Source organism: Lycium barbarum, chromosome 9, assembly GCF_019175385.1.
Source record: "Lycium barbarum isolate Lr01 chromosome 9, ASM1917538v2, whole genome shotgun sequence".
Lineage (NCBI taxonomy): Eukaryota > Viridiplantae > Streptophyta > Magnoliopsida > Solanales > Solanaceae > Lycium > Lycium barbarum.
Genome location: NC_083345.1, coordinates 96,572,006 through 96,593,865, shown reverse-complemented (window position 1 = coordinate 96,593,865; position 21,860 = coordinate 96,572,006). Strand labels below are relative to the sequence as shown.

The 21,860-nt window shown below is 39.3% G+C and overlaps 1 non-coding gene across 1 annotated transcript; it reads right to left on the bottom strand.

The window, feature by feature from the left end:
* Positions 1 to 19,360: 19,360 nt before the first annotated feature.
* Positions 19,361 to 19,466, bottom strand: LOC132612426 (small nucleolar RNA R71). The gene has a single exon (XR_009571787.1). It is a non-coding gene; the product is annotated as a small nucleolar RNA R71 (small nucleolar RNA).
* Positions 19,467 to 21,860: the final 2,394 nt, after the last annotated feature.

Here is a 21,860-nt window from a genome sequence, read left to right as displayed (position 1 = left end):
GGACAGGTTCACATGCGCCTATCGGCCATGGTAGAGGCAGAGGGAGAGTCCCCAGTTCTAGCGGTTGATGGGCCAAATACAAAAAAAAAAAAACAGAAATACTTAGTTCATCAAAAGTGTTTGTGGATCTAAATTTCTGAGATTTTTTGCAATTAATGATACAAGCCGAGTGGCCTCAAGGACACTTAAAGGACCGTCTCGTGGAGCCAAAGTTTGAATGATACCATGGAGAGGACGGATGGGAGATGGAAGAATATTAAAGTGGCCAACGAGCAAGGGAGGCTAGCCAATTCAAGATTTCCATCTCCACAAGACTAGCCAAACAAGGCCCTTACTTCATTAAGGGTATAATTGTAATAATGTAGTGTCTTCTATTAGTTAGTTAGTATAAATAGCTAGTCTTTCATTTCATTAGAGGACTTTTGACATTTGGATGAATTATGAAAATAGATGAGTGAGTTTGAGAGTTGTCTCTAAAGAGAGAAACTTGTGAGAGAGGCCATGAATGGCTCTTGTTGAACCTTTGATTGTGAGAGGATTGGTTGCTTGGGAATTCAATTCCCTTGAGGTCATCCTAAGAGGTTGGTGCTTGTTAATGTTGATTAATTGAGGTCTTTAGGTTTGATGCACCTTTAGGTTGCTTTTAATTTCATTTTCTTGTGTCAATCTATCTATCATTTACTTTCCTTGTCATTTTATTTCTTCCGCGTATCCGTTATTGTATCAATTGGTATCAAAGCTTAGTCTAGATTTGTTCCACCAAATCTAATCTTGGGTTTTGATTCAACAAAAAAAAAAAAACGAAATTAAAAAAATAATTAAAAAAAATCGAATTTTCTTGTTGATTTTGTTGAATCTATTGTTAGATTAGAGTTTCCTAGTGTTTCTAGAGTCTAAATCTTCAATTTCGAATCTATTTGGAGTTAGGGTTTGTGTTTCACCATTGTTGAGCTTCAAAACTTCAAGAACTTGAAAGTGGGTCTTGTTGAAGAAGGTGAAGTTGAAGGTTGAAACCTATTGGGCTTTGTTCTCTACATTAAAGAGAACTTAAATTCGAAATTTGAGTCAATTTGGAGTTGATTTGGGGGTAGTTGAATTTTTGAAGTGTTCTTGTGTTCTTGAAGACCTTCAAATCTTCATAAGAAAGAAGACTCTCCAAAGGGCCATTTGATCCAAAAGTTCAAATAAAGTTGTGAAAACGTGGTTGTGAGTCCAACAACACAAACAAATCAGAAATACTTAGTCTAAATTTCTGATTTTTGCAAAAAAAAAAAAAAAAAAAAAAAAAAAAAGGGGAATCGAATTGGCCCATATGCGACACTAAATGCGAGTCGCATGTTGTGACAGAACGTTGGCAAAGTTGGCAGCCTCATATGCGAGACGCATCTCACCATCGCATGTCGAACATGCGAGTCGCACATGTTGTCGCATCCTGTGACAGAGAGTTGACACCTTGGTTGCATCATCTGCGAAACGCAAATCGCCCTCGCATGTTGCATATGCGAGTCGCATGTTGCATATGCGAGTCGCATGTGATGCACAGGCATAGCATGTTGCGCATTTCAGGTTTTTTTCAACTTTAATTCTCTTTGATTTCATTTCTCAAAAACAAAAATTTCTTGATCCTTAGTTGATGGTATTGTGTCCCTAATCCTTTGGTAGGGAACAAAAAATATATATATATATAGAAATTTAAAATTTTCCGTTATTTTAAATTGATACCTTGGATCAATTGAGGGCTCCCGGTCGTGTTTTCAAGTTATCACCTACCCGGGCCCGAAATTTTAATTATTTTTCCGATTTCCATTTTCTTGTGTCTCTCAACTAGTAGCCATTTAGTAGTTGTTCCTACTTGTGTTTGCTAGTTCTTGTGTCCGCATTTCTTTCGTGCCAATTCTTTCGTGTTTTTTTCTTCGTTTTACTTCGTTGTTAATTTCTTGGCTCAAGTGCGTTTGGTTTTGTTGAGTCGTCCTCGTTCTTCTTGAGTCTACAAGAATCCATTCCGATCTCGAGTAGTAATTGTGCACCTTGCAAGCAACCGAATCCAATCGAGAATCAACATCGGCTAATCCAATTGAGTGGTAAAAGGCAAGAGTGTGTGAGCTCATTCGAGTGGTGCTAGCCAAGCACAAAAGAGTGTACACACGAGTGTGGTGAGGTTTCTTTACTACTAACGTGTTTGCTGAGTATTCTTTGCAGGTACTACTCCATGGATAGAAGATGTCACTCAATGCTAGTGAGGGTGTTGAAAGAGGAGAGGATTCGTCTTGATATTGATGACTACTTTAGTGAATGCTATGTTACTCCTTGTCTTGCGGTTGGGTTGGGGTTATCTATAGTGAAAAGGGCAAAGCAAAAGGGAAGGTTAACTAATGTGGCATATGTACCTTTCTCTTATGGGGAATACCATGAGAAAGTGTGTTGCGAAATACTCCCTATGGACAATTGTGACGTGTGCTTTGGGTTTGCTTGGTTTGAAGACCATGGGATTGCGGATAAACAAAATTGGCATAAGTATGTTGTGAATGAACGGGGGACACCTCTATTTCCAAACATACTTCATAGAACGAATCCAAGGATAAAAGTGAAAGAGCCCAATGTGAGTTGGCCTACCTTATGTATGAGCGCTAGTGGTGAAGAGTTTTATGAATGGGAACTCATGATGGACGAAATCTTTGCTTGCTATAACTACTCACGACTAAGGAAGATGGACTTAGCCGTTCAAACTTTTGACTCAAAGCTTGTCAAATATTGGGAGTACGTGAAATATTGTGGAAGACAAGTGAGGAGTCCCATCAAAACTTGGGAGGACATGAAAAGGATATTGAGAAGCCAATATCCCAAGCCACATGTGAGAAGAAATGAATCTTTGAGGGGTACCTCTTTTGAGAGAACCCCATGCTTAAAGGCAAGGACGGCGGCCCCAACCATCCCTTCCATTGGTCAAAGGAGCTTACGTGAACATCTAGGTAAGGTCACTTATCCTTATACTCCTACATCTTTGTGTTATTTTAATGTCAAGTCAAGCATGAAAGTTAGTTTACCTTGCGTTAAGCCTAATGCTCCCTTGCCGTGTATTGGTAATGCCATTGTTGAAAGTGTCCCCACACTAGTTGATCCTATTGATGACCGAATTGTTCCTTCTTGTAAGGTCGGTTTGTGTCCACCTAGTGTTGACATTTGTGCTTTGAATGATAGTGCATTATCGAATGAAGGCGCTCAAACACTAGTTGATCCTTTAGATGACAAAATTGATTCTTCTTGCAAGATCGATTTGTGTCCACCTAGTGTTGGCAGTTGTGAATTGATTGGTAGTACAATGTCATGTGGTCATCATGTTAGTAATTCTTGCGAGTTTGACATACTACCAACTCGTGTTGAAACTTGTATTGATCAACTTGCTTGTAATGATAATTCACTACTTGAGGATCTTTGTGATGTGTTTAATGTACCTCTAGTTAGTGATAATGTTGAAATAGTTGGTCAATTGAAAGAATGTGACATCTCACCCTTGTTTGTTTCATGTCAAAATGAGTCTCTTGATCGTACTTTAGTGTCACGTGATAAGACTCCAATTTGTAGTGGTGATGTGTGTCATGTAGATAGTCATATGAGCGAAAATGCATTGAAAGATGACATTGGTTCTTTTGAGAGTGCAATGACATGCTTTGACTCCTCATTGTTCATGGATTACTCCATGTAAAGGATAATGTTTTATTTGAGAATGACATGACTGTTGAGAGTGAAATACCTAGTGGGATGTTTGGTAATGTTGAACGTTTAGTTTCCTTTGGAGGCTATAATGTGATATGTAACCCACTATGGGATGAAGACACTCTTTCCCATGATGGAGATCTTCCTTTGAGGAATTGTGATCCATTTGTGGGGAAGGGAAGTGTTACAAAGGAAGGTAGTTCTTGTCTAGAAATTGCAAATTCTTCCTTTCATGTTCAACTTCATAGTAACCCCTTGGATAATCTTGTCCTTGAACCGCATGGTGAGGTTACATTGGGGAGTGATATTGATGAGGAAGTTATTTTACGTGATACCTTTCTTTACTATTTATTTGCATATGATGACATTCATGTTATTGTTGAGAGTTCATTTGCTGTTGGGCGGGGCCCTATTGAGGTGCTTAGTTGTTGCCTTGCCCGTGATATGTGGGTATATTTTCCTTTTGACCCCGGTGAAATCTTCACTTTGTGTGAATGGTATTTTTTTTGCAATTGAGGATTATTTGTGTTTTATGCCAACTTGGCTTCTTGAAATCATTGGTTCTCTGAGAATATCCTCATTTCCTGATCTTTGGGATAGCCAAGTTCTTAGTACTCTACTTAAGAGCTTATTTTGCTTGAAAATGGTTGATACTTGGCTATATCAAAAAATTTGTGCTTACTTGGCATGGTGGTAGGTTGGTCCACCTTAACACTAACCCTCATCCTTTGAGGACTTGGTTTTTGTTTGTCTCCTTTATGGTTTTGCAAGGTATAGATTCGAGGACGAATCCTTTTCAAGAAGGGGAGAATGATACAAGCCGAGTTGCCTCAAGGACACTTAAAGGACTGTCTCGTGGAGCCAAAGTTTGGATGATAGCATGGAGAGGACGGATGGGAGATGGAAGAATATTAAAGTGGCCAACGAGCAAGGGAGGCTAGCGAATTCAAGATTTCCATCTCCACAAGACTAGCCAAACAAGGCCCTTACTTCATTAAGGGTATAATTGTAATAATGTAGTGTCTTCTATTAGTTAGTTAGTATAAATAGCTAGTCTTTCATTTCATTGGAGGACTTTTGACATTTGGATGAATTATGAAAATAGATGAGTGAGTTTGAGAGTTGTCTCTAGAGAGAGAAACTTGTTAGAGAGGCCATGGATGGCTCTTGTTGAACCTTTGATTGTGAGAGGATTGGTTGCTTGGGAATTCAATTCCCTTGAGGTCATCCTAAGAGGTTGGTGCTTGTTAATGTTGATTAATTGAGGTCTTTAGGTTTGATACACCTTTAGGTTGCTTTTAATTCCATTTTCTTGTGTCAATCTATCTATCATTTACTTTCCTTGTCATTTTATTGCTTCCGCGTATCCGTTATTGTATCAGCGGTCCTCAGCACCGTATTTATACTTTGGCTGGACGCCAAGATCTAGAGTCTTCTCCTGATGTTGTCACAGGTATATTATCGGTATTTTCTCCTGATGTATATGCTTTGATAGATCTGGGATCCACATTGTCATATGTTACTCCGTATATTGCGGGTCAGTTTAGAGTCAAACCGAAGTCGATCAAACCTTTTGAGGTGTCTACACCCGTTGGTGAATCGGTAATAGCTAGCCGAGTATATAGAAACTGCATAGTTGTGATTTGTGACCGTCGTACTATGGTTGACTTACATGAGTTACAAATGGTGGATTTTGATGTTATTATGGGCATGGATTGGTTGGCTTCTTGCTATGCCAATGTTGATTGTAGAATGAAAATGGTTCGTTTCCAATTTTCGGGAGAACCAGTTTTAGAATGGAAAGGGAATACTGCGTCACCAAAAGGTAGGTTTATTTCCTATCTTAAAGCAAGCAAAATGATCACAAAAGGTTGCATTTATTATCTAGTTCGGGTTCAAGATGTAGAAGCTGAACCGCCGACTCTTCAGTCAGTTCCCGTAGTGAATGAGTTTCCGGATGTATTCCCGGAAGAGCTTCCAGGCCTCCCTCCCGAGCGGGAGATTGATTTTGCTATTGATGTGTGGCCAGACACCAAGCCTATATCTATTCCTCCTTATAGAATGGCTCCCACAGAATTGAAAGAGTTGAAGGAGCAATTGAAAGACTTCCTTGAGAAAGGCTTTATTAGGCCTAGTTCATCCCCGTGGGGAACACCCGTATTGTTTGTCCGAAAGAAAGATGGCTTCTTGCGAATGTGCATTGACTATCGACAACTGAATAAGGTGATGATTAAGAATAAATATCCTCTTCCGAGGATTGATGACTTATTTGACCAATTACAAGGCGCCAAATGGTTTTCGAAGATAGATTTGAGATCTGGGTATCACCAAGTAAGAGCTAGGGAGAAAGATATCCCTAAGATAGCCTTCAGAACAAGATATGGCCATTTTGAATTCCGCGTGATGTCATTTGGGCTAACTAATGCACCGGCAGTATTTATGGATTTGATGAACGATATGTTTAGGCCCTTCCTAGATTTATTTGTGATTGTATTCATCGATGATATCTTGGTGTATTCAAGATCTGAGGCAGAACATGAGGATCATTTGCGTACTGTCCTTAGAGTTCTTCAAACTCGAGAGTTGTTTGCAAAATTTTCTAAGTGTGAGTTTTGTTTGAACTCAGTGACATTTTTGGGGCACATTGTATCAGCCGATGGTATTCAGGTAGATAACCGAAAGATTGAGGCCGTGAAGACTTGGCCAAGGCCCCCAACTCCCACGGAGGTTCGTAGCTTCCTGGGCTTAGCAGGTTATTATAGGAGATTTGTAGAAGCCTTTTCTTCTATTTCTGCACCACTCACAAAGCTGACCCAGAAATCAGCAAAGTTTCAATGGACAGATGCTTGTGAACGTAGTTTCCAAGAGCTAAAAGATAGATTGACTTCTGCCCCAGTCCTGACACTTCCAGAGGGATTGGAAGGTTATGTTTTTTATTGCGATGCTTCAGGCATTGGGCTAGGCTGTGTGTTGATGCAACATGGTAAGGTGATTGCATATGCTTCAAGGCAATTACGAAAACATGAGAAAAATTATCCAACCCATGACCTTGAATTGGCTGCAGTGATTCATGCATTAAAGATGTGGAGACATTACTTATATGGTGTTCATGTGGATATTTACACAGATCATAAGAGCCTTCAGTATATCTTCAAGCAAAAAGAGTTGAATTTGCGACAACGACGATGGTTGGAATTGCTAAAAGATTACGATGTTGATATCCTATATCACCCCGAAAAGGCAAATGTTGTGGCTGATGCCCTTAGTCGTAGATCCATGGGAATTTTGTGTGATGTACGACCAGAGAAAAGAGAAATGGCTCGTGAGCTCCAGCAGTTAGCTAGACTAGGAGTTTGAGTAGTGGACTCAGGTAGCAGGGGAACTACCATTCAGAATTCAGCAGTCTCGTCGCTAGTAGTTGAAGTGAAAGAGCAACAATACGAAGATCCCATGCTAATGCATTATATAGATACACTCCCTCAGAAGGAGAAGTCATCATTTGAAATTGCAGGAGACAGAGTTCTCCGATGCCGAGGCAGATTATGTGTTCCTGATGTGGTAGGGTTACGCCACCAAATATTGAGGGAAGCCCATTGCTCCCGCTATTCGCTCTACCCCGGAGCAATGAAAATGTACCATGATCTTAAATCTATATATTGGTGGAATGGGATGAAGAAGGATATAGCGGAATTTGTAGCTCAATGTCCCAACTTTCAACAAGTAAAAATCGAGCACCAAAATATGGATGGATTATTGAAGGCTATAGAAATTCCAACTTGGAAGTGGGAAGTAATTAACATGGACTTCATTACAGCCTTGCCCCATTCTCGACGTAAGTATGACTCTATATGGGTGATTGTGGATCGGCTCATGAAGTCAGCTCTTTTCTCACCAGTCAGAACTACATATGTGGCAGAAGATTATGCAAAGCTTTATGTTAAAGAGATAGTGCGACTCCATGGTGTTCCAGTATCTATTATCTCAGATAGAGGAACTCAGTTTACAGCTAATTTTTGGAAGTCCTTCCAAGAGGGTTTGGGGAATCAAGTGAGCCTTAGCGCGACATTTCACCCGCAGACTGATGGACAAGCTGAATGTACCATTCAGACTCTTGAGGATATGTTAGGAGCATGTATGATAGATTTTGGAGGTAATTGGGATGATCACTTACCACTCATTGAATTTGCTTATAACAATAGTTATCATTCTAGCATCCAAATGGCACCGTATGAGGCTTTATATGGGCAAATGTGTAGATCCCCAATTGGGTGGTTCGAGGTAGGAGATACTAAATTGATAGGGCCAGACTTGGTCCAGGAAGCCATAGAGAAATTTAAGCTCATACAAGATCGGTTATTAGTAGCCCAAAGTCGTCAAAAGTCCTCTGTGGATAATCGTCGAAGGGACTTAGAGTTGCAAGTTAAGGATTGGGTATTTTTAAAAGTGTCACCAATGAAGGGCGTTGTAAGATTTGGAAAAAAGGGGAAGCTTAGTCCCCGATACATTGGGCCTTATGAGATCGTGCGCAAAGTGGGCAAAATGGCTTATGAACTAGATCTACCTCCTGATTTAGAGTCAGTTCACCCAGTTTTCCATGTTTCGATGCTTCGTAAATGTGTTGGAGATTCGACGAGGATCGTTCCAGTAAATGATGTTCAAGTGACAGAAAAGTTGACTTATGAAGAGGTACCCATTGCCATATAGATAGGCAAGTACGGAGGCTTAGAAACAAAGTACTGGCCTCAGTTAAGGTTTTATGGAGAAAAAATAACCGAGAAGAGATGACATGGAAAGCGGAAGAAATTGTGAAATCCAAGTACCCGCACTTATTTCAGGCCCGGAAGAGATCCACGATGAGACATTAAGATCATAAGTTTGTACGTTTTCCTTTTTATGCATTTGGGTCGTGTGTGGCCAAACTCTATTGCTATTATGTTGTGGCCCTGTGAGGTATTGTTATTATGGGCTGTTGTGATAGGATGGTAGTGCCATATTACAAGGTAAATTCTGGCAAAAATTTTATAGAATCCTCAAGGACTTAACATTCGAGGACGAATGTTCTTAAGGGGGGAAGAATGTTACACCTCAGAAAATTTTCCGTTGATGCAAAGTGACTAGAATAACGAAGAGCATGAAGTATATGGTATTTCAATAAGTAAGGAATGACATTTGATGACCCTAATTAATATTTCAAAGACATTCGAGGTAAGAGGAGAAAGTTTGCCAAGAGAAGGCAAGGCATACGATATGTATCGGAGAGGATTTACGAGTAACAAGTTAATGATGATTTAATGATGCTTTAAAGAAGAGTTATAACGTCCCTTAGATCGTTAATGAGGTGTTAAACAAGTATCAAGAAGGTTTCATAAGGATTGGAGATCAAACGAAGTGACGAGAACAAGATCAGAGAAAAGATGGGTTACACGGCGGATTATACGGTCTGTATAATGGTCCGCAGAATCGTCACAGTGAAGGTCCCTCACTAATGGGATTATACGGTCACTTATACGGACCGTATAATGTGCCGTATAATGGTCACAAAAGCGAGATGTTGAAGGGGCGATTTCACGGTCACTTATACGGACCGTATAAGTGTCCGTATAATTTCCTGATGGATCAGATTTTTAAGTTATTAATAAGGGGCCCAAGTTTATTTCATTTCATTTCCTCTTCACACCCATTCTCTCTAGAACTCTCTAGAATACTTCTCCACACTTCTCCCACAAGAATTCAAGAGATATTAGTGATCAACTTCATGAAACCAGGACAATCAAGTGTAAGAAACCCATTAAAGTTCATCCAAGACAAGGAATCCAAGTGAAGGTGAAACTAGGGTTTTGCTCAACTGAAGTGTTTCCACCAAAGGTTCATTCCTACACCATCTAAAGTAAGTTTTATGGTATTTCCATGTTTTTTAAGGTATTGAGAAGTTGAAACACTTGGATTGTAGAAAAATATAGAAAATGGTCATGAATGTGGGAATAGTGTCATTTTTGAGTAATAGCTTGGATTGAGTCATGATTCTTAATGTGTTGTGATTATGGTTATGTTATAAATGATGTTAAGAACATGGGATAGACATTGTATATGAATGAATGTAATAGTGTGCTATGACCATGGATATGGATGATTGGAAGTGAATTGAGAAGTAAGGATAATGTTAGTATATTGTGAATGTTATTATTGATATTTGGGAGTTGATATATGATATGAAGGAAGTCGTATAAATAAAGGATATGTTGTCCAATTTTCTCTGGCTTTAGTCATGTATGCTAAGGTATCGATTTTCTAATGATAGTATAACTTTAATGAAGGTAGAAACGTGAGCATTGAAGGAGAACGTGCAAGTGATAGAATAGTTGAACGGAAAGGTATGTAAGGCTAAACCTTCTTTCATAAGGCATGGTTCTATAGCCAAATATCTATTCTTCTATGAGCCTATGATGTCCTCCAAATGATTCTATATTTAAAAGCTACTAAGCTCATGATTCTCGATATGTTACGATTGTACTAAATTCCTCCTATGATGAGTAATCCTCTAAGGATTGATGTAATGAACAACGATAGTAATGATGCTAAAGACGCTTATGGGATTTTATGTATATGTGCCTATGTATGGCTATTATGAAACCCCAAGCTTATATGGTCGGGTAGAATATATATATATATATTGTGCGCGCACCACTGCAGTTGGGTACGGACAACCCTGAGCCTTGGTAGGGCCAGGCATGTGAAACATCGAACCTTCATTGTCGGGTATGCTATGTAAATAATATGTATATGTAAATGATATGTATATGAAAATGAATATAAATACGAATATGCTATGAATACGAAAATGGATACGAATGTAAATGAGTACGGATATGGATATGGATGTATGTACACAATCACGCATTTGAAATTGAAAGTCCCTATGAAAAGCAAGTAAGTGTTTATGACGATGATACTACTATCTCCCATCCTATGCTATTTCTTATGTTGTCTATTATGCTTCTATAATGATGTTGATAATGCTTTACATACTCAGTACATTCTTCGTACTGACGTCCTTTTGTTTGTGGACTCTGCGTCATGCCCGCAGGTGGCCAGGGAGATAGGCTTGATCCATAGATTTATTACTCAGGGACTACATAGCGGAGCTGCATTTCATTCGGAGCTATAGCTTTTGGTATTTACTCTTTTGTGTGCATATTTATGGGCATAGCGGGATCCTGTCCCACCTATATGATATGACATACTCTCCTTAGAGGCTCGTAGACATGTGTATATGGGTAGATATGTTTGGCCTTGTCGGCCTATATTTTTTATATCATTTTGTTAGCCTCGTCAGCTTATGTACATCTATATGGGCATTGTTATTGATGATGATATACATATATGTATTGTTGCCCAATGGAATTAGTATGAATAATGGATGGAAAGTATGATTTGGCTATGTGGCTCACCTAGATATAAATGTGAAAGTATGATAAGAGGTGCCCGAGTGGGTTAGCACCGGATGCCCGTCGTGGCCCTCCGGTTGGGTCGTGACACAAAGGCCTCAGATGCTGTGATGACAGGTAATATTTTAGCTTGTCACCGGTTGGTTATTGCTTTATTTGATCTTGGTTCTACTTACTCTTATGTGTCCACTTACTTTTCTTTGGGTCTTGATATGATGTGTGGGTCTCTTGATGTTCCTGTTTATGTTTCTACTCCGGTGGGAGAGTCCGTAGTGGTGGATTGGGTGTACCCATCATGTGCAATTACTCTGATGGGTTATGACACTGGAGTTGACCTGATTATTTTAGATATGATAGACTTTGATGTCCTTTTAGGCATTAGTTGGTTATCCCCGTACCATGTGATTTTAGATTGTCATGCCAAGACGGTTACTTTAACTATGCCTGGGATTCCTAGGTTAGAGTGGAAAGGTATGGTTAGCCACGCGCCTAAGTGGATTGTGTCATTTCTTAAGGCTTGATAGATGATTGAGAAAGGGTGTCTAGCCTATCTTGCGTATGTTCGTGATACCAGTGCCGAGATTCCCCTACTTGAGTCGGTACCGGTTGTGAGAGAGTTTCCAGAGGTTTTCCCTGCTGATCTTCCGGGTGTCCCTCCGGACCGGGATATTAATTTCTGTATCGATGTAGAGCCGGGCACCAGGCCCATTTCTATTCCTTCCTATCGAATGGCTCCTGCAGAGTTGAAGGAGTTGAAAGAACAGTTGCAGGATATGTTGAGCAAAGGGTTTATTCGTTCTAATGTAACCCCATGGGGTACACTGGTGTTTTTTATGAACAAAAAGGATGGATCCATAAGTATGTGCATTGTTTATAGGCAGTTGAACAAGATCACTATTAAGGACAAGTATCCCATTCCCAAAATTGATGACTTGTTCGACTAGCATTAAGGAGCGTTAGTATTTTCCAAGATTGACTTTAGATCCGGGTATCATCAGCTTAAGCCGGACAGAGAATATTCCCAAGAAAGCATTTTGGACTCGTTATGGTCATTCATCAGCTTAAGCCGTACAGAGGATATTCGATGACAACATTTCGGACTCGTTATGGTCATTATGAGTTTTTGGTTATGTCATTTGGCCTAATGCCCCTACAGCATTTATGGAGTTTATGAATGATGTCTTCCGTTCGCATTTGGACTCTTTTGTGATTGTATTCATCGATGATAACTTGATCTACTCTAGGAGTAGGGAGGAGCACGAGAGGCATTTGTGGATTGTTCTTGGGATTGTGAAGGAAAAGAGGCTTTATGCTAAGTTCTCCAAGTGTAAATTCTGGCTTAGTTCTGTGGCGTTTTTGATATACGTGGTGTCCAAGGATAGTATTATGGTTGACCCATAGATGATTGAGGCTGTTCGTCTTTGGGGCAGGTCTACTACAGTTTTAGAGGTTCGGAGTTTTGTTGGTTTGGCTAGTTCCTATCGGCGATTCGTTGAGGGATTTTCTGCTATAGCGTCTCCTCTGACTAGATTGACCCAAAAGGCTATTCCTTTTTAGTGGTCGGATGAGTGTAAGGCGAGCTTCCGAAAGCTCAAAGCCTTGTTGACTTCAGCTCCCATTTTAACTCTTCCTGTGGAGGGAGAGGGTTTTACCGTTTATTGTGACCCTTCGAGGTTGGGCCTTGGTTGTGTTCTTATGCAAAAAGGGAAAGTCATAGCCTATGCTTCCAGGAAATTGAAGGTGCACGAGAAGAACTACCCCGTCTATGACTTGGAGTTAGCGGCGATAGTGTTTGCTTTGAAGATTTGGAGGCACTATCTCTATGGTATGCATTTTGAAGTTTTCACATGTCATAAGAGTCTTCAGCACATATTTAATAGAAAGATCTTAACATGAGGCAGTGAAAGTGGTTGGAGTTACTCAAGGATTATGATATGTCTATTCTTTACCATCAGGGCAAGGCAAATGTTGCCGCGAATGCCTTGAGTCGGAAATTAGTTAGTATGGGTAGCCTTGCTTATCTTCAGATTGGGGAGCGACCTTTGGCTAGAGAGATTCAAAGTTTGGCAAATTCTTTGGTTAGGCTTGATATATCTGAACCTGGAAAGGGTCTGGCATGTGTGGAGGCACGGTCTTCGTTATTGGAGCAGATTCGAGTTCAACAGTTTGATGAAGTGTTGAAAGGAAAGGTTCGAGAAGCAAGAGTTGATGAAGAAGGGATTTTGAGGATCAAATGACGAGTATGTGTGTGCCTCGGACTAGAGACTAGACTAGATTGATTATGGATGGAGGAGCCCACAACTCTAGGTATTCTATTCACCCAGGAGCTATAAAGATGTATCAGGATTTGAAGCAACACTACTGGTGGTGTAGCATGAAGAGTGATATTGTGAAGTTTGTGTCTCGGTGTTTAAATTGTCAACAAGGGAAGTATGAACACCAAAATCCTGGTGGGATTTCTCAGAGGATGCCCATTCCTGAGTGGAAATGGGAAAGGATTGTCATGGACTTTGTGGTAGGGTTGCCACGGACTTTGGGTAAGTATGATTTCTTTTGGGTGATTGCGGATCGTTTGACTTAGTCAGCTCATTTCATTGCTGTTCGGATGATTTATACTTTTGAGAAGCTGGCTAAGATCTACATTCGTGAGATTCTTCGTTTGCATGGAGTGCCCGTTTCCATTATTTCTGATAGAGGGACTCAGTTCACCTCTTACTTCAGGAAGAATTTGCAAAAGGAGTTGGGTACTCGGGTTGATGTCACGACCCAACCGGAGGACTATAACGGGCACTTGGAGCTAACTTACCGAGCACCACATGACGTACAAGCATCTCATAATCATACCTGAGTGGGCCATAAGCTGTAAGGGACACATGCCCAAGAGATATATACATACATACATCATCTAAGTGTGCCCATGTATACAAGCCAACAAGGCTATCCAAATGATATGACCAAAATATGGATCGAGAAGGATATAGGACAACTAACTATACACATCTATCTACGAGCCTCTACATGAGTACATAACATAATAAGGACGGGACAGGACCCCGCCAGGCCCATATATACACAAAAGAATCATACTAAACCAGACTGCAGCTCCGGGACAAGTGGAGTGCTCCTGTACAATGCTGAGATTGTAGCCTAAGGGTCTGATCCGTCTCCCTTTCTACCTGTGGGCAGGAACGCAACGTACGCAAACAAAAGGACGTAAGTACGGATAAAGTATTGAGTATGTAAGGCATGAAAATAACTTGAGAGAGACATAGAAAATATAGGATAAATGAATTTAACCTATACGTCTGAACTATCTCTGTGAGTCAATGATATACGTAAATGTTGTGCATGTACGCATGAGGTCATACATATATATATGCGTATATAATGCCTGTCAAGCCTCTGTAGGGATCCCATCATATCGTATCGTCCTCTGTGGGAATCATCATCGTATCATCATATGACCAGCTGATCAGGTGGTAGTGTGTATATAACGTCGTCACCTTTCCCATACCCTACACAATTATATATATATAAAATACATAATATACGCGCATATAAAGCCTGAGGGATCACAGGTTTGTATATGCATATATGTGAATGCAATGCAATGCATAAACATAATAGAAGTACAAGTAACTCTAGAGACCATACTGGATCTAAAGAAAGACCTCCTGAAGATAACAATATGGAACATGAATCAAATGGATCATCCCTAACTCTAAGAGTAGAACCATTATGGATTAACGTTACGTATGTGTTTCGTTCATAAGGATCATGCCAAAAAGGAAAGAAAGGGACAGCCTTAACATACCTTGTCGTCTATTTAACAACTCAACCTCTATCCTCCCGAGCTTGAAAATCTACATTCAAGATGATTCACACTAGGATTAAGTCGTTGAAACACTTATAAGATCAAACTAAACTATTAAATAAGCTAACGAAATTTGGGCAGCATTTCCCCTGTATCACCTACTTCCATCAAACTCTAAAAAAACTCCCAAACATCAATAAAAACATCGACAATATCATACCCATGAGATTACTTTCAAACTAGGCTCAAATCCATTCAAATCTTCTTTTCAAATTCAATCCATAGCCATCAACCACAACACAACACTTTATGACTTTTCTCCATAACTCCTTTCACTTATAAGACTTGTTTAACCTTCAAATCAACTCAACATAAGAAACAAGATGAAGAACATACCTTATACTTGAAGAACTTTAGCCATACCAACTTACTCCAAAGCTTATTCACCACAACTTCATCTTGAAGCAAGAACCAACACTTTCTATGAACTAGTTGAAAATCTTTATGGCTTGATCTTCTCTTGAATTGATTTGGGATGTTTATGGATGTTTGTGAGTGATTAGAAGGTCACTAGGGATTCATTTTTGCTGAATAAATGAGGCCTAAGTTGTGGAAAATCAATTTATAGGCCAAAACAAAATTGTCCACCGACCTTAAATTTTCTGAAAATTTCGAGCAAAGTATGACCAAAAAGTATGGGTCGTACTTCAAAGTACATCCAATACTTCCAGCCCGTACTTGGAAGGTCAAAATTTCCAACATTCAGGAAATTTTGGGTAAAGTACATCCAAAATGTACGGGACGTACGTTTTTGTACGGGCCGTACCTTATCCCGTACTTCTCAGAATTGCGACATGTCAGTTGCATTGGAAAGAAGACTCGCTGAACTTGTATTTATATAGGTTATGTATTACATAACTCTTCATATTCTAGGAGATATACCTCTCTCAAGTTGGACCAAAAATTTCTGTCCAAAATTCTACCAATTTTTCCTAAAGTTTCGACAAACTTAATTCCTTGGATTCACTTGATCCCAGAACCTTTAGACACTTGCTTAGCACTTGTTAAAAGTATTCCTTAACCTTATAAGGGTTCTATGACCTCTAAAAGTATTTCTTAACCTTATAAGGGTTCCATGGCCTCTTCGAGCTTATGTTAGTTTACTTACGATGCAAACGTCGCGAAAATTTTTGAGGTGTAACATCTCTCCCCCCTTAGGAACATTCGTCCTCGAATGTTAGACTCTTAGGGGTCTTACAAATATTTTGGCAGAGTTTCCCCTGTAATGGTACCACTACCAACCTGTCACAACAACCCAAAGTATACAACACCACAACAAGCAATAATAATAATGGCCTCATACGACCAGTAATCATAAAGAATGAAACGATATGCACCTAAAGGTAATGATGTCTCTGTCTGGACCTCCTCTAGAAGGGCAAACAGGTGAGTATACCTGGATCTCATATCTTCCTCAGCTTTCCAAGTCACCTCTTTGATATTCCTGTTTCTCCAAAGGACTTTCACTGAAGCTACATCTTTGGTACTCAATCTCCGAATCTGTCTATCTAGTATAGTAATGGGAACCTCTTCATACGATAATTGCTCGGTAACCTGAACATCATCGATGGGTACGATTCTGGAAGGATCTCCAATACGTTTACGAAACATCGACACATGGAAGACCAAATAGACAGATTCTATGTCTGAAGGTAGATCTAATTCATAGACTACATGGCCCACTCTAGGTATAATCTTCTACGGCCCAATGAACCGAGGACTAAGCTTACCCTTCTTATCAAACCTCATAACGCCTTTCATAGGTGATACCTTCAAGAATACCCAGTTATTAACCTGGAATTCTAAGTCTCGTTGGCGATTATCCGCATAAGACTTCTGACAACTCTGAGCTGCCAATAATCGATCCTGAATAAGCTTAACCTTCTCCACCGCTTGCTGGATCAAATATGGCCCTATTAACTTAGTTTCCCCTATTTCGAACCATCCGATAGGTGACCTACACTTCTGCCCATATAAAGCCTCATATATAGCCATCTGGATATTGGAATAATAGTTATTATTATATGCGAACTCAATAAGCTGTAAATAATCATCCCAGATACCTTTGAAATCTATAACACATGCTCGTAGCATATCCTCGAGGTACTGAATAGTACGCTCAGATTGTCCGTCTGTCTGGTGATAAAATGTGGTGCTAAGACTCACCTGAGTTCCCAAACCCTTCAATAAGGACCTCCATAAGTTAGCTGTAAACTGCGCACCTCAATCAGAAATAATGGATACTGGGACACCATGAAGCTGGACTATCTCTTTAATGTACAGCTTTGCATAATCCTTGGCTGAGTAAGTAGTCCTGACAAGCAGAAAATGGGCTGATTTTGTAAGTCTATTGATGTGCCTCGAAATTGTGGCACATTCGATACCTTTTTTACGAGAAGTTTTACTTGTTTTTAGGCAAGTATGTGTTGTTTTGATGTGTTTTTGTTGTGTTTCCGGTAAATTATAAAGTTCGGGTTCAAGAATTGAAAGTTACAGAAAATTGCATTGAGGGTTGATTTTTACGGTCCATACAAGATTATACGAACCGTGTCTATGGTCGTAAAAAAGAGCGCAAGGCAACAGATTGTCGAAATTGGAAGATGCTGAGATATGAGCACTTATACGGACCGTGGAATATTATACGGACCGTATAGTTGTATGTGTTGAAGGCTGAAAGATGAGACAGAAAGTGATGTTGGAAGAAGGAGTTTCACGAGCAATTTATACGAGCCGTATAAGTTTGTACGAACCATGTAATACCAGTTCGTGCTTTTCACTACATACGTGAGAAATGGAGGTCGTATAACTTTTATACGGTCCATGTAATGTTATACGGACAGTATAAGTGCCGCCTGGGACTTAAGTGCAAATTTTGTACTTTTAAGTTTTTGAAACCTATAATAGTCCAATGTAGGGTTTTATTCAAAATAAGTTGTTATATTTTGACTTTTGGCTTAGAACATTAAATACTCTCTTGGTTTTGAATATCCATATCATCAATTCAAGTATTATCAATTCCTCTTTTCATCCAAAGTAAGCAATTATGAATTCTTCAATTTCTTATTTCTTGTTCTTTATCATGAGTAGCTAAATTCCCTTACTAGGGTTGTGAACCCATAGATGGGTGTTTTGTGATTGGATTTTGTGATTGATATACATATAATGGATTGTTAGGGTTTATTTGTTCTTAATTCTTCATTCATAATTAATGGTTGAAAACATTGATTAAAGCCGTAGACCTTGATTTATTTGGGAAAATAATTACGGTTGGTGAGAATAAATAACAAGGACTCAAAGCTTTAAACTTTGTTTAATAAATTCACTTAGGAATAAGAAGAATTTACTTGGCATAATTAACCGTTCTTCACATTTACTTTCTTATATTTTGGAAAATCATAGAAAGAGATAATTTTTATTTATTGAGAAATAATAGAGATTCATATAGAGGTTAAGTGCATTCGTATAACAATCCATTAGAAGTGTATCAAGATCAATACCCATGATCATACACTTTATTTGAAGGGGACACAACCTTGGTTCCTTTTACCATATATTACAATCCAACGAAATTAGTTAGCCATTAGTCATAAAACAACCAACTTTTACCAAATTCATCGGATTAAGACATTTGACCTAAATTAAGCATTCCACGAGTTTAGTAACCTTTTTACACCATATTTCATGTGGGATTCGACCCCAACCTTGTTGGGTTACTATATTTGGCATCGTCCGCTTTACGCTAATTAAAGGTGTAATTTGAGTGTATCAAATTTTGGCGCCATTGCCGGGGAATATGGTTTTGAAATTACTAAATAGTGTTTGCTTTGATTAAAGTCTTTTGCTTATTCCATCACACCTTGTTTGCTATTCCTTGTGAACCAAGTGAAAATGAATCAGAATCAGCAAAACCAACGTGCTGGTAACCAGGGGGGTAGATTGAATAATCACGAGAATGAATCAGATGACGAGAATGTTTTCGCTGATCATATTGCTGAGGAGGACTATGCATCTGCTATTGTTCATCCTCGGATTGGAGCTGCAATCATCAAAATTGACTCCTCTCTATACCAGTTGTTGAAGCTTGAGGGCTACTTTCGGAACTCTACCGATAATGATCCTCAACGTCATTTAAAAAATTTTGTGGATGTATGTGCTAATCACATCCAAAACAATTCACATGATGCTATTCGGCTGAGGCTTTTCAAATACTCCTTAGTTGGAGATGCGAGGGCATGGTTCAAGAAGCTGCTTCGAAATTCTATTACTACATGGGTAGAAATGGTAGCAGTCTTTCTCAAGAAATGGTACCCTCCTAGCAAGAAGGCTGAGATTCATGACAAGATCTATGAATTTAAGCAGTGCCCAAGGGAACAATTATATGAAGCTTGGGAGAGATTTAAAAAGTATTTGCAAAAAATTCCAAATCATGGTTTTCCGGAGAACATATTAATGGAGAGGTTCTATCGAGGGCTGGATCCAGTGACGTAATCTATTGCAAACAATGCAGCTGATGCTTGTTTTATGAATAAATCTTACCGACGAGTGACCAACTTACTTGACAAGTTGAATACGCAAAATCACGCTTGGCACTCAAACAAGGATGATATTGTGCCTTATGGTAGTGTTATGATCCAGAATATGGCAAAGGAGAATCAAGATACCCAGCAAACATTGGCGGAGCTTGCAACGAATTTTTCCGTGCTAACCAAGAAGTTTGATGAGACCCAGATTAAGAAGGTAAATGTTTGTGAGGATGAGTCAAATATGTCACGACCCGACTAGGGGGCCGTGACGGGGACCCGGAGCTGACTACCGAACACCACTCATACTGCTAGTCATCATACTTATTCTGTATTTATCTATTACTCCACACTTCTAGTCATAAGGAAAACCATTTTTTAATTTCAAGCATATCTACATTTATATACATAAGCCCTTCAGCTATCAAAATAATGTATATACAATGAGGAAAATCATGAGACCATATTACCCACACATACGTATCTACGAGCCTCTATTGGAGTACTAGACATGAGGACGAGACAGGACCCCGCCGTGCCTAAATATGTACACAAAATAATAAATCAAATGGCACCTCCAGAATAATGGAGTGCTCCTGTAACTTTGCTGGCAGCTCCTATGGATCTGCGCCGTCTCCCTGTCTACCTGTGGGCATGAACACAGCGTCCAAAGAAAAGGACGTCAGTACGAATATTGTACTGAGTGTGTAAGGCACGAAAAGAAACTGTCACAATAAAGAAATCATGAACATGAGGTGAAGATACAACCTGCTTAGCCTTTAAGAGTAAATGCATTTTTATCCATATCACATATATCAACATATCACATGTACCATGTACCATCGTCGTTAACCTGCGTCCGGGTAACCATCAAACACCGCCCACTAATGTTGTCATGTTTGGCCCTCTAGGCACGATGAAATCATAAGCAGCCCGTTGTTGCGGTGAAATGTCCGGCCTTCTAGGTACGGTGGAATCGTATGTAGCCCGCCTTCGCGGTGACATGTCCGGCCTTCGAGGCACGGTGGAATCTCATCATTTTATACATCTCATAGGCCTATCATAACTTTATCATCGTCATACATTCATCATGAAACATGTATTAGAACTCATGGATTGTCTATAACTATATCGGGGCGACGTAAGGTCGTGAACCCCCGATTCCATTATGGAGTAACCATATTCATCATACCTCACCTTGAAGGAACTAGCATCATAAGGTGGGTCTAGCAATAAATAATAACATTAAAGGATAGTATAACGTTCATTAGCTTCGTAAGAGTACTGTATCATAAGCTTTAGGATCTCTACGCTTAAACTCATCATCATCATTATCATATTCAAGGCGTATTTCTCATCTCTCTACCTTAAGAAGATCCCTATCAACATTGACTCGTAGTTCATGGAACATAAGAAAATTGTGGAGAATAAGGATAGTCATATCATAAGAATCATGCCTTAGAAGGAAGGGACTAGCCTTACATACCTTTTCCTTTAGCTATTCTATCGCTTGGACGTTCTCCTCCAATGTTCATGTTTTTACCTTCAAGAGAGGTTTGGCACTAACATTAGACAATCGATAGCTTAAGCATACTTGAACTAAGCTAGAGAAAATTTGGAAAGCATCTCCTTTGTTTATTTGACTTTCTCCATATCATATATCGACTCCCAATCATCAATGATAATATTCATAATATCATATCCAACAATATCTATCAACCATACGTTATTCAAGTCTCCCAATTCTATTCCAAAGGCATCCATAACCATGGCCATAATACAACATTGTATTCATCCTCATATAATTTTTCTTCCATATTCTTAGTATCATTAATAACATAATTATAATCACAACATATCAAGAATCATGATTCATACTAAGCTATTACTCAACAATGTCACTATTTTCATGTTTGTAACTCATTTTCTGTTTTCTTCCGTAATCCAAGTCTTTCAACCTATCCATAGTCCAAATAACATGAAACAATCATAAAAATTACCTTTGATAGAGTAGGAATAAGTTTTGGATTAAAATATTTCTCTTGAGCAAAACCCTAGTTCCACTTCCAATGAGATCCGTTGTCTTGGATGAACCCTAATGAGTTTCTTGCACTTGATTCTCTTGGATTTATTATATAACCCTTTGATTTCCTTTGTATTCTTGAAGATGAATTGTGTGGAACCCTCTAGAAGCCTTGAGAGAGATGGAGAAGTGTGGAAGATGAAATTATTGAAGTGGGAACATGTATTTATACTTGCAACTTATTCAGCCCGTCGGGACTTCCACGGACAGTTATACGGTCCGTA